This window comes from Mandrillus leucophaeus, unplaced genomic scaffold (genome assembly GCF_000951045.1).
Source record: "Mandrillus leucophaeus isolate KB7577 unplaced genomic scaffold, Mleu.le_1.0 Scaffold78, whole genome shotgun sequence".
Classification (NCBI taxonomy): Eukaryota; Metazoa; Chordata; class Mammalia; order Primates; family Cercopithecidae; genus Mandrillus; species Mandrillus leucophaeus.
This window is the reverse complement of record NW_012108474.1, coordinates 235,714-248,213: the sequence shown is the minus strand read 5'-3', so window position 1 is coordinate 248,213 and position 12,500 is coordinate 235,714. Positions and strand designations below refer to the sequence as shown.

Here is a 12,500-nt window from a genome sequence, read left to right as displayed (position 1 = left end):
AAAAAAAAAAAAAAAAGAAAAACACTGATGGGACTAAATATACTCTGAAATGTCTAATCCAAGTTTGTCCAACCCTCGGCCCAGTGTGGCCTAACACAAATTCATCAACTTTCTGAAAACATTCGGAGATCTCATCAGCTACCGTTAGTGTTAGTGTACTTCACGTGTGGCCCGAGACAATTCTTCCAACGTGGCCAGGGAAGCCAAAAGATTGTTACCTTGTCAGCCCCGCAAAGCAAACCGGGATAAATATTCCTGGAGATTTCACAAACCCACAAAAGAAAGGCAAGGACCCCAGCGGGGAAAGAGGAAACGAATTCGTAACTGGGCAGTTCACCGAAGAGCACACTCCAGTGGCCGGTGCCCAAGGGAAACACGCTCAGTCTCACTCAGAGACACAGCAGGACAAATGACATTAACAAAAGTTAACCATTTCATTTTGAGACAGGGTCTCACTCTGTCACCCAGGCTGAAGGGCAGTGGCGATCTAGGTTCACTGCAACCTCCTCCTCCCGGGTTCAAGTGATTGTCCCACCTCAGCCTATCAAGGAGCTGGGACCACAGGTGTGCACCACTGCACCGGGCAAATTTTTGTATTTTTTGTAGAGACGGAGTTTCGCCACGTTGCCCAGGCTGGTCTCGAACTCCAGGGCCCAAGTGATCCGTCTGCCTCAGCCTCCCAAAGTGTGGGCCACGCCCAGCCTAAAAGTTAAGCATTTTAAAATGTGTTGGTGAGAATACAGGATAACAGGTCTGTAGTACAGTAGGAGTGGGAATTTGAAATGGTAGTTATTGGTCAAGTGCGGTGGTTCACGCCTGTAAATCCCAGCACTTCGGGAGGCTGAGGTGGGCAGATTACCTGAGGTCAGGAGTTTGAGACCAGCCTGACCAACATGGAGAAACCCCATCTCTACTAAAAATACAAAAAACAATTAGCCGGGCCCGGTGGTGCATGCCTGTAATCCCAGATACTTGGGAGGCCGAGGCAGGAGAATCACTTGAACCTGGGAGGCAGAGGTTGCAGTGAGCCAAGATCACGCCATTGCACTCCAGCCTGGGCGACAAGAACAAAATTCCGTCTCAAAAAAAAAAAGATGTTACCATTCAGGAAGCAGACTGCAGGGTCCAGCATATTTTTGCAACATCTTGTGAATCTATAAGTAGTCCAAAATAAAAACTATAAAATAAAAAATCAAAAGAGAAAAGACAACCTTTAGTAAGGGGGGGTGGGGTCAGAGGTTCATATAAGTTTAAGAGGAAGAACCGGCTTCTCCACAGGCAGCCTTGGTTGGTGCTACCTTAAACATGAAGGCAGCTACCTTATGTTTACAAAGCTACCTACCTTAACATGAAGCTATTTTGTTCCAGAGGCAGGGGTCTTTTTAGTGTTTTGTTTATTTTTGGAAGAATATCAATAGTTGAGTTTTGTGGTAGCCTGAAGAAATACTGAAACAAGAGCCAAACCTCTGGCATGTTACGATTCTCCATTACAAATAACTATCAGCTTCCTCAAAACCATTCATTAAAATCATTTCCCTTTCTACTGTGGGGAAAAAACGGATACACATAGCATTTATAATAATACTCCCCAATACTTCCCGAGCAAATGCCAGAGTTTAAAAGGGGTCGTCACCAAAGTCAGACAACATGGTGACAACGAAAATGCCCCAAAGGGTGGGAAGTCTTACTGCTATATAGCCTCTGCACAAGCTTTCACACCGGCCTGGCCACAGAAAAGGCCACAGAAAAGGCCTTAACACTAGTAAGGCCTGTCTTTGGAAAATTAAAAAGTTGGTCAGGAATTCCTTCACAGGATCCCCAGGTAAGACTTCCTTTTTGGAAACTTTACTCAGCCACCAGAAAATAGGGGTAGTTATTAAAAGCCACAACAGCAAGGCAGCCAAAGCCAGCCAGGCAGTTCACGATTCAACCAGTTTGCAAATAAGGACACCATGAGATAGGTCCAAAGATTTGCTCATCAATGGCAAGAAGATATCAATGTTTTTCTCGACTATGGTCATTAAAAATACCAGAAACAGTAGCCAGAGCTTCAGGAACCTGATTGACAGAGAAAATCCCCATGGACCCAGGTCAGAGAGACTTGAGCAGGGCACTGTCCTTGCTGTACTTGAGCATCCATACCATTGACTACAGAGAGGCAGGCCATGTGGCTATTTAAAAAAACAGAAGACAGAACTCGACACGCTAATAACCAAAAAATTTAACTTCATGGCCGGGCACGGTGGTTCACGCCTATAATCCTAGTGTTTTGGGAGGCTGAGGCAGGAGGATGACTTGAGGCCAAGAGGTCGAGACCAGTCTGGGCAACATGGGGAGACCCCATCTCTACAAAAAGTAAAATAAAATTAGTCACATGTAGTGGCACGCGCTTGTAGTCACAGCTACCTGGGAGGCTGAGGTGGGAAGTTAGCTTGAGCCCAAGAAGTTGAGGTTGCAGTGAGCTGTGATCACTATCATTACATTCCAGTTTGGGCAACAGAGTGAGACCCTGTTTCAAAAAAAAAGTGAGGGCTCGGAAAAAAAAATTTGTCAATATGATATGTATTAATTAACGTAAAAGACCTGACACTAGCTGGGCGTGGTAGCTCAAGCCTGTAATCCCAGCACTTTGCGAGGCCGAGGTGGGTAGATCGCCAGGTCAGGAGTTCGAGACCAGCCTGGCCAACATGGTAAAACCCCATCTCTACTAAAATACACAAAATTAACCAGGCGTGGTGGTGTGCATCAGTAATTTCAGCTACTAAGGAGGCTGAGGCAGGAGAATCGCTTGAACCTGGGAGGCAGAGGTTGCCGTGAGCCGAGATCACGCCATTGCACTCCAGCCTGGGTGACAGGGTGAGACTCAAAAAAAAAAAAGACCTGACACCAAAAATAACTTGAAGAAAGATAAACACAATACCCCATATATGGTTATTCAAACAGATGATTCCCCTGGCCTACAGAACTATCAGTAAGCCCATGGTGATTCATGCCTATAATCCTAGCATTTTGGGAGGCCGAGGTGGACAGATCACTTGAGAACAGGAGTTCAAGACCAGGCTGGCCAATGTGGTGAAATCCTGTCTCTACTAAAAATACAAAACTGGGTGGGTATGGTGGCGTCTGCCTGTAATCTCAGCTACTGGGAAGGCTGAAGCACGAGAATCACTTCAGCCTGGGAGGTAGAAGATGCAGTGAGGCAAGACTACTACTGCACTCCAGCCTGGGCAACAGACCAAGACTCTGTCTCAAAAAAAAAAGAACTGTCAGTAAACCAGCCATCCACTCTAGGCCGCTGAGACTGCCACACCTGTCTGTCCTCCAGGGAGTCCACAGGCTACCCAGTCCTGAGTGGAAACTCTGATAAGGAGGAAGAACAAAAAAATCCAGCACAGCTCATTAACGTTTTGGCGGGGGTGGGGCAGGAATACCACAGTTCATGCTGAAAGGAAGTAACGGGTCTCTCCCTTTTCTCCAAGGGTTCTTTCTCTAAGAAGTTTACTGAGTCACAGAGAACAGAAAATAAAAAAAGTCTCATTCTAATTGCTCTTTTTTTTTTCTTTGGACACAGAGTCTTGCACTGTTGCCCGGGCTGGAGTGCAATGGCGCGATCTTGGCTCACTGCAACATCCGCCTCCCGGTTTCAAGCGATTCTCCTGCATCAGCCTCCTGAGTAGCTGGGATTACAGGCATGTGCTACCACGTCAGGCTAATTTTGTATTTTTAGTAGGGATGGGGTTTCTCCATATTGGTCAGGCTGGTCTTGAACTCCCTACCACTGTGCAGTAGGGGCGGTGGCTGTGCTGAGCCACCGTGCCCAGCCTCTAATTGCTTTTTAATTAGGAAAAGTATATGTACTCCAGGAAGGGCAGAATAAAAATCATCACAACGAATAAAAATCACCACCACAAATCCACAAATAAAAAGGAATTCAAGGTCGACGCGGTGGCTCACACCTGTAATCCCAGCACTCTGGGAGGCCAAGGCGGGTGGGTGGATCACGAGGTCAGGAGATCGAGACCATCCTGGCTAACAAGGTGAAACGCTGTCTCTACTAAAAATACAAAAAATTATCCGGCCGTGGTGGTGGACGCCTGTAGTCCCAGCTACTTGGGAGGCTGACACAGGAAACTGGAGTGAACCTGGGAGGCAAAGCTTGCAGTGAGCCAAGATCGTGCCACTGTACTCCAGCCTGGGAGACAGAGCGAGACTTTGTCTCCAAAAAAAAAAAAAAAAAAAAAGCAATTTAATATTTTGAAAATAGGCGGTCAAAAAAATTAAATAAAGAAAATATTTAAAAAGTGAAAAATAAAAATGAAAATAGGTGGTCTAGGTCAGGCATGGTGGCTCACGCCTATAATTCCACCACAGTGGGAAGCTGAGGTGGGCGGATCACCTGAGGTCAGGAGTTCAAGACCAGCCTGACCAACATGGAGAAACCCCGTCTCTACTAAAAATACAAAATTAGTTGGGCGTGGTGGTGCACACCTGTAATCCCAGCTACTTGGGAGGCTGAGGCAGGAGAATGGCGGGAACCCGGGAGGCGGAGCTTGCAGTGAGCCAAGATTGTGCCACTGCACTCCAGCTGTCTCTTATACACATCTAGATGTGTATAAGAGACAGGACGGGGTTTCACCATGTTAGCCAGGCTGGTCTCGATCTCCTGACCTCGTGATCCGCCCGTCTCGGCCTCCCAAAGTGCTGGGATTACAGGCTTGAGCCACCGCGCCTGGCCAAGTATTTTTCTTTCAAAGCACTCATCATACTTCTCTCACCTGGCAGAAAGAAAGCTATTTATTTAAGGCCAGGAAGATGTCTACTGTGTCCCCTGAGTCAAACGGATGAAAGAGAATTTAAAAGACAAGTATGATAACTCACAATCATTCTCTCTGCTTCAGGATCTGAATTTTCCCACAGACTTCATCATCCATAATCACTAACCAATCTTGGAGCAAGTGTGCCCAAATGCTTGTCCCCAAATCCAGCTGGTATACACACAAACGACTTAAGAAATGTATTTGCAAAATGTGGCTGTGTCACCACCAAGAACACTCTGGGTATTTGACAGCAATTCAACATGAGCCTCAGAGACACCCACAGCAGCCAATGGAGCTTCAGAGACACCCACGGTAGCCAATGAGGCAGATGTTTCAGCTGAGCAAAGCAGATGTCAGACAAGGACAGCTACTGTGTCCAACTGTTTACAGCAAGCGGCTATTTCTCTCTCCACCAAGAATAATCTCAAGACAAAGAACAGGCCCATAACCATTTTTCCAGAACCACTTTAAAGATCATAGTTCCATGACAAAGACAAAAGTATCACAGCACTTTCAGTCCACACTCAAAAGCCCAAACACAAGTTCCTTTCCTTTACAGAACTGAAAAACTTTTACAGTACTTGAGAAGGGCTCACAATGCCTCCTAAAAATAAGTTGAGGGCGAACAGCTGACGGGCAACTATTACATAGAATAAGTTTTGTAGTCTATCCAGAAAATACCATGGGGTAAGCCTTTCTCCTGAATTCCAAGGTAGATTTCCTACAACTCCCCCACAAATTAGTGTTAATTTTATTTATTCATTTATTTTTCAGACGGAGTCTCTGTCACCCAGGCTGGAGTGCAGTGGCGCGATCTCACCTCACTGCAAGCTCTGCGTCCCGGGTTCACACTATTCTCCTGCCTCAGCCTCCCAAGTAGCTGGGACTACAGGTGCCCGCCACCACGTCTGGCTAATTTTTTTGTATTTTCAGTAGAGACGGAGTTTCACCAAGTTAGCCAGGATGGTCTCAATCTCCTGACCTTGTGATCCATCCTCCTCGGCCTCCCAAAGTGCTGGGATTACAGGTGTGAGCCACTGCACCTGGCCCAATTTTTATTTATTTTTATTTTTTATCGAGACAGAGTCTTGCTCTGGCGCCCAGGCTGGAATGCAGTAGTGCAATCTCAGCTCACTGCAACCTCCGCCTCCTGGGTTCAAGGGATTCTCCTGCCTCAGCCTCCCGAGTAGCTGGGACTACAGGCGCCCACCACCATGCCCAGCTAATTTTTTGTATCTTTTAGTGGAGACAGGGTTTCACCATGTTAGCCAGGATGGTCTCCATCTCCTGACCTTGTGATCCGCCTGCCTCGGCCTCCCAAAGTGCTGGGATTACAGGCGTCAGCCACTGCACCCGGCCCCATGAAGAATTTTGCAAAGCACAAGTGGGTACAAAATTCACCAAGTTTGTAGGGTTTTTTTTTTTATTTTTGAGACGTAGTCTCGCTCTGTTGCCCAGGCTGGAGTGTAGTAGCATGAACTTGGCTCACCACAACCTTTGCCTCCTGGGTTCAAGCAATTCTCCTGCCTCAGCCTCCTGAGTAGCTGGGACTACAGGCACATGCCATGACACCCAGGTAATTTTTTTTTTTTTGTATTTTCAGTAGAGATGGGGTTTCGCTATACTACCCAGGATGGCCTTGATCTCCTGACCTCATGATCTACCCACCTCAGCCTCCCAAAGTGCTGAGATTACAGGCATGAGCCATGGCGACCGGGCCGGGTTTTTTTTTTTTTTTTTTTTTTTTAAGACGGAGTCTCGCTCTGTCGCCCAGGCTGGAGTGCAGTGGCGCGATCTCAGCTCACTGCAAGCTCCGCCTCCCGGGTTTATGCCATTCTCCTGCCTCAGCCTCCCCAGCAGCTGGGACTACAGGCGCCCGCCACCTCGCCCGGCTAGTTTTTTGTATTTTTTGGTAGAGACGGGGTTTCACCGTGTTAGCCAGGATGGTCTCGATCTCCTGACCTCATGATCCACCTGTCTCGGCCTCCCAAAGTGCTGGGATAACAGGCTTGAGCCACCGCGCCCGGCCAGGTGTTTTTTTTTTTTGAGATGGAATCTCACTCTGTCGCCCAGGCTGTAGTGCAGTGGTGCTATCTCAGCTCACTGCAAGCTCCGCCTCCTGGGTTCATGCCATTGTATCTCAGCCTGACGAGTAGCTGGGACTACAGGCGCCAGCTACCACACCCAGCTTATTTATTTATTTATTTATTTAATTTGGTGAGACGGAGATTTACTCCTGTTGCCCAGTCTAGAGTGCAATGGTGCTATCTCGGCTCACTGCATTCTCCTGCCTCAGCCTCCTGAGTAGCTGGGATTACAGGCATGTGCCACCATATCCGGCTAATTTTGTATTTTTAGTAGAGATAGGGTTTTACTGTGTTGCCTAGGCTGATCTCGAACTCCTGACCTCAGGTGATCCACCCGCCTTGGCCTCCGAAAGTGCTGGGATTACAGGCATGAGTAACCGTGCCCAGCCAACAGCTGGCTAACTTTTATATTTTTAGTAGAGACGGGGTTTCACCGTGTTAGCCAGGATGGTCTTGGGTCTCGATCTCCTGAACTCCTGATCTGCTCGCCTAGGCCTCCCAAAGTGCTGGGATTGTAGGTGTGAACAACCGCCCCCAGTCGGCTTTTTTTGTTTTTTTGAGACAGAGTCTCGCTCTGTTGCTCAGGCTGGAGCGCAATGGCATGATCTTGGCTCACTGCAAGCTCTGTCTCCCAGGTTCATGCCACTCTCCTGCCTCAGCCTCCCAAGTGGCTGGGACTATAGGCGCTGGTCACCACACCTGGCTAATTTTTTCTATTTTTAGTAGAGATGGGGTTTCACCATGTTAGCCAGGATGGTCTCGATCTCCTGACCTGGTGATCCGCCCCCCTCGGCCTCCCAAAAGACTGGGATTACAGGCGTGAGTCACCTTGCCTGGCCAGAAGAGTAATTTATTAATGTATTCATTAATAAATTAGGCCTGGCCCTAGCTAATTAATCAGATTCCCAGAGATTAGGGCCACAACCCCAGCTGAAATCACAGGACTAGGCACTCTTGTCCCACAGGAGTGGTAAGTTGCATAGTGGTTTTAAAATGTTTGGATGAGGGGCGGGGCAGGGGTGGTTGCTCATGCTTCTAATTTCAGCACTTTGGGAAACCAAGGCGGGCAGATCACCTGAGGTCAGGTGTTCCAGATCAGCCTGGCCAACATGGCAAAAACTTGCCTCTACCAAAAATACAAAAATTAGCCGGGCATGGTGATACACACCTGTAATCTCAGCTACTTGGGAGGCTGAGGCAGGACAATCGCTTGAACCTGGGAGGTGGGGGTTGCAGTGAGCCGAGATGGAACCACTGCACTCCAGTTGGGCAACAGAGTGACAATCTATCTCAAAATAAATAAATAAATGAAATAGGCCGGGCACGATGGCTCACATCTATAATCCTAGCACTTTGTGAGGCCGAGGCGGGAGGATTACTTGAGGCCAGGAGTTTGAGACTAGCCCAGCCAACATGGGAAAACCCCATCTTTACTAAAAATACAAAAATTAGCTGGGCGTGGTAGTGCATGCTTGTAGTCCCAGCTCCTCAGGAGGCTGAGGCAAGAGAATAGCTGAACCGAGGACAAGGAATGAGCCAAGATTACGTCACTGCACTCCAGCCTGGGTGACAGAGGGAGACTCCATCTCAAAAAAAAAAAAAAAAAAAAAAAAAAAAGAATTTCATTAACAAGTATTGTGGTGGAAACCTTTTACTTTCACTCTGAGATCACCTGCTCTAAGGGAAGATAATTACCATGTGAGGACATGGGCCCGAAGGAAAGCTCCATGAGGCAAGGAACTGAGGGCTCCTGCCACCAGCCAAGAGGGAACTGACGCTTCCAGTCACCAGCCTTGTGAGTGAGCCACCTTGGAATCAGATCCTCCAGCCCTGGTCCAGTTTTTATTTTATTTGTTCTTTTTAAATTTTCGACCTTTACAAAAACCAGAAAAGTCTCCATCAAGTTTTTAGACGCCTGCAGCCCCAGCCAACATCTTGGTTGCAACTCCATGAGACCCAAAGTCATAATCACCCAGATAAGCCACTGATCAATTCCTGACCCACAGAAACTGTTGGATAATAAATATTTGTCACTTTAATCCATTAAACTTTGTGTTGTTACAAGCAGCAGAAAACCATTCCAAGTCAGCAGAATGGAAACAGGAGCCTGAAAATAAAGTGAAGGGGTGGGCATGGTGGCTCATACCTGTAATCCTAACACTTGGCAAGGCCAAGGCAGGAGGACTGCTTGAAGCCAGGAGTTTGAGACCTGCCTGGGCAACACAGTGAGACCCCATCTAGATATTAAAAAAAAAAAAAAAATACACAAATAAACAAATAGGCTGGGTGCGGTGGCTCACATTTATAACCCCAGCACTTCAGGAGGCAAACAAAGGAGGGTCACTTGGGCGCAGGAGTTCAGGACCAGACTGGGAAAGAAAGTGAGACCCCATCCCTACAAAAAATTTTAATTTTTTTTTTTTTTTTTTTTTTTAGATGGGGTCTCCCTCTTTCACCCCCGGTGGGGGGGAGTGGCGCGATCTCGGCTCACTGCAACCTCCGCCTCCTGGGTTCAAGAGATTTTCCTGCCTCAGCCTCCCAAGTAGCTGGGACTACAGGTGTGCGCCACCACGCCCAATTAATTTTTGTATTTTTAGTAGAGACAGGGTTTCACCATGTTAGACAGGATGGTCTCAATCTCTTGACCTCGTGATCTGCCAGCCCCAGCCTCCCAAAGTGCTAGGATTACAGGCATGAGCCACCGTGTCCAGCCAAAAACAAATTTTTAATAAAAATAAATATGGGTGTTGTGGCACATGCCTGTAGTTCCAGACACTCAGGAGGGTGAAGCAAAACGAAAAAAAGAGGGCCAGGTGCGGTGGCTCACATCTGTAATCTGAACACTTTGGGAGGTCGAGGCAGGCAGATCACCTGCAGTCAGGAGTTTGAAACCAGCCTGGCCCACATGGTGAAACCCCGTCTCTATTAAAATACAAAAAAAAAAAATTAGCTGGGCATGGTGGTGGGCACCTGTAATCCCAGCTACTTGGGAGGCTGAGGGGGGAGAATCGCTTGAACCCGGGAGACAGAGGTTGCAGTGAGCTGAGATCTTGCCACTGCACTCCAGCCTGGGCAACAAGAGTGAAACTCCGTCTCAAGAAAAAGAAAAAAAGAAAAGGAAAAAAAAAGACGGAATCCTCCACCATTTCTAAATCCTGATGATCTCATTCAAGCCCTTGACCCCATCTTACTTCTGGTTCCTTGGACTTCCCAGAGCAAAAGCGAATGGAATGCTTCCATAGTGTGAACTAGTTTTAATATGTTTTCGATGCTTGATGCCAAAAGCATCCCAATCAGTATGGCAAGGACTAAGAGAACTGGTACAACGCCCAAATCCTTGTCCACTTGAGGCCAGGGTCATTCTATTTCCTCCTCCCCTGCTCTGCACTTACTCTTTAGCTTTCTTTTTTTTTTTTTTTTGAGATGAAGTCTTGCTCTTGTCACCCAGGCTGGAGTGCAATGGGGTGATCTCAGCTCACTACAACCTCCGCCTCCCGGGTTCAAGCAATTCTCCTCCCTCAACCTCCCGAGTAGCTGGGATTACAAGTGCCTGCCACCACGCCTGGCTAATTTTTTATTTTTAGTAGAGACGGGTTTCACCATGATGGCCATGCTGGTCTCGAACTCCTGGACCTCAGGTGATCTGCCTGCCTCAGCCTTCCGAAGTGCTGGGATGACAGGCGTGAGCCACCGCGCCTGGCCCAGCAAGCTCCATTTTTTATTTATCTAATATACTACCTGTACCCTCCAGTAGAATAGAAGCTCCTTGAGGACAGGAAGTTCTTTTGTTGAGTACTATATCCTCAGCCCCTAGAACTATCCCTGGCTCCCAGCAGACACTCGGAGAGTATCTGTAGAGTTATTCTGCTCTAATTGAATGCAGATTGAAATTGCAATCAAAGAAGTAGTGTCATCTGATGCTGGCGCTGCAAAGACACCGGCAGCCAATACATGGAAGGGAGCGCGTCACAGCCTCCTCAGCTGGAATCACAAGGTTTAGAACCCGGGAGGAAACGAAACCGCCTACCCTGATAACCTATCAGTCTGTCCACGGGCAATCTCTCTCCTTGACAACTGTCGGCCAACGAACGTAGGGGAGAGCCAGGAACGCTAATCACAGTGTTTGGCCTGAGTCCCTCCCACAGACGAGCAACCTCGGCTGCGCTCGGGGCGCTTTCCCGGGGTGCCGGACGCACGGGCTTGCAGACAGCGCCCTGAGAGGACACACCCCCCTGATTCCCGTGAGGCTTCTCATCCACATTCTTCCACCATAAAAACACACCCTCAGGCAACCTGGGCGGCACCAAGAGCGAAACTGGCCACGGCCGGCTCACCTACTCTGCGCCCCGGCGGGGAGCTCCCCAACGGGAGGTAAAACCCCGCTTTGAGGAACAACGGGGTTTGTTCTGAACGCCACTGAAGCCCAGGGTGCGGCAACCGGGAAAACCCGAGAATCAGCCTCCAGAGGCGCTGCGGCCGACCCACTGAAGGCCTTGGGGCCCCGCCGCAGCCTCCCGGCCCGCACCCGACTCGGGAAGGCGGAGGAGCTGGGCGGCAGCACAGGCGGGGTCCTCCAGGGGCCGAGGGACTGGGGAACTTGGGGGCCGGGGTCGCCGAGGCAGGGGGACCGCGTCCCAGAGCGAAGGGGAGGCCTGCGGCACCCCTGCGGCGTGCACGCGCGAAGACGAGGCCGCGCTCACTCACCTGCCGCCGCGCCCTCTCACCCGCCCGCGCCGCGGGCCCGCCCCCTGGCGTCACTTCCGACCAAATGGGCGGGCAGGGCCGGAAATACTCGGGCTCTGACCCCGCCCCGCCGGCCTGCTTCGGTTGCTCAGCAACGCGGATCGTGGGCGCGGCCTCCTTCGGGAACCTGGCAGTGTCCTGTTTGTCGCTGTCGCAATGGATGCTGAACGTCCTCGCCCCTCTTCGTTCCCTTCCCCCTCTCCGTCCTTGCTCCTCTCCGTCCTCTTTCCCCTCCTTCCCTGCGTCCTTGCTGCGTCCTCGCTCCCCTCTCCGTCCTCTCCCCACCGTGTCCTCTTCCCGCCTTCTTTCTCGACGTCGACCCGCGATCGCCGATCGCCGGCCTCGCCCCTGCCTCCCGGTGCTCCCAGCGTTTCTCCTCTTTGACCACGAGGAGAATTGGGGATCCCCAGTGGGGATGCGAATTTTCGACCTTGAAATATTGTGGCAAATTGGGAGTGTCACGTGATTGTACTGACACCCCACGTTGATCAATAGTGGGCATGATGATTAGAATCACCACACAGATCAGGGTATCTAAGAACTCCGGCTCCAGCAAACCTTCCGCCTCCACCTCCGGAGTAGCTGGAACTACAGGCGGGTGCCACCACGCCCGGCTGAATTTTTCCTGTTTTTTAGAGACGGGGTCTCACTGTGTTGCCCAGTCTGGTCTCACCTGAACTCAAGTGATCCGCCCGCCTGGGCCTCCCAAAGTGCTGGAATTACAGGCGTGAGCCATCGCGCCCGGCCATCTTCCCTATTTTTGGATGAGGGTATGTATATTATCTATCCCATTTTATGTTCAGTGTGTGGAGGAAACGTAATGTGTCCTGTTCATTCACAGGTCTCTGCATGA

The 12,500-nt window shown here is 49.5% G+C and overlaps 1 protein-coding gene across 4 annotated transcripts in view; it reads right to left on the bottom strand.

Moving 5' to 3' along the window:
• The window catches only part of ITFG3 (integrin alpha FG-GAP repeat containing 3), a 36,776-nt gene extending 24,847 nt beyond the window's left edge, over positions 1–11,929 (bottom strand). For all 4 annotated transcript variants that reach the window (XR_001004551.1, XM_011966876.1, XM_011966874.1 and 1 more), the window contains exon 1: positions 11,609–11,929. The gene's annotated coding sequence lies outside the window, so the exon portion shown is untranslated. The remainder of the gene's footprint in view (positions 1–11,608) is intronic.
• Between the last annotated feature and the right edge of the window lie 571 nt (positions 11,930–12,500).